Raw genomic sequence first — 1,197 nt, forward strand, 5'->3', positions numbered from 1 at the left:
TATATATATATATATATATATATATATATATACATATCATTGATTATTTCTTCTTACATGAATATTAATCTAACTGTCCATCGAAAATGTGTCAGCACGAATTACAAAGACATCTCATAGATAACAAAAGAAATGATGTGGTCCAACAGGGCCTACCAAGCATGACCTAGGACTCCACGATCGAGAGGTAGCTCACGTGCACTGGAAGAACGGTGTGCCTCAAGAGGATAAAAGAAATACTGTCCTTAAAAAATTCATCGGACCAGTTCCACTTGGACAAACAAATCGCCTTCCAACCCAAATAGGTCGTCATAGCTCTGGCCAGAAATTGGGCCCAACAAGAGCAGAACCAACCACAGGAGGTGGCTACAGTGCACAATTGCAGAAGGACAAACCACGGTGCTAAGGGGGCTGGCGACTCCCAATACCAAGACAGTGCAGGATCTGCGCAGATGGAAAGGTAACATGTAGGGCAAACTATGCACCATGTCACCTGGAGAATTCTTTCTCCCTCCAAATCTTTGGAGCAGACCCCCAAAAAAAATCAACTGTTGGCCTTAAATTCTTATGTGAGACGGTTAGACAATAACAACCATATCACCACATTTGAGTAATTTGTGTGCCTACTTAAAATCTCAAGCGCGATCAAGTGTCATATGTTTTTCATCACTTTGAGGTCGTCACCCTTGAAGTTGTTTCATGCGCTTCCAGCCAAAAGCATTAGTAGATTTATTGATTTCAAGAAATTGTTTCTTGCACAGTTCGCTGGCACTGAAAAACCAACTGTAGCAAGGTGAGCACGAGAGCTTAGGTGGATTAATTGCGTGCTTCCAAAAGGAGATGTGGAAGTAAAATACCTCAAAGTGGACAGTTGTAGGCACCTTAAAGCAAGCCTTAAGATCCAAGGTATTTTCTAACAATCTTTGCATTAAAAATCCCCACAATTTGGCTAAATTATTGGAAAGGTCCAACAAGCACATACTAGTAGAGGAAAGAACTCCTAAACAAGAACTAGAGGGGTGTCACACTAAGAAGAGAGCTCCGCAGAATGGTGGGTCAAATTCAAGGGGTGAAAGCAGACCGCCCATGCAACACCATTTTGAAGACGACCAATCCTCCTGCGATGGCGACTACCATGGTGGCCAAGCGAGGAATCAGGATCCACGACAGACCCAAAAATACGAGCACAACAGTTTG

This window comes from Phalaenopsis equestris, unplaced genomic scaffold, assembly GCF_001263595.1.
Source record: "Phalaenopsis equestris unplaced genomic scaffold, ASM126359v1 Scaffold000039, whole genome shotgun sequence".
In the NCBI taxonomy this organism is placed as follows: domain Eukaryota; kingdom Viridiplantae; phylum Streptophyta; class Magnoliopsida; order Asparagales; family Orchidaceae; genus Phalaenopsis; species Phalaenopsis equestris.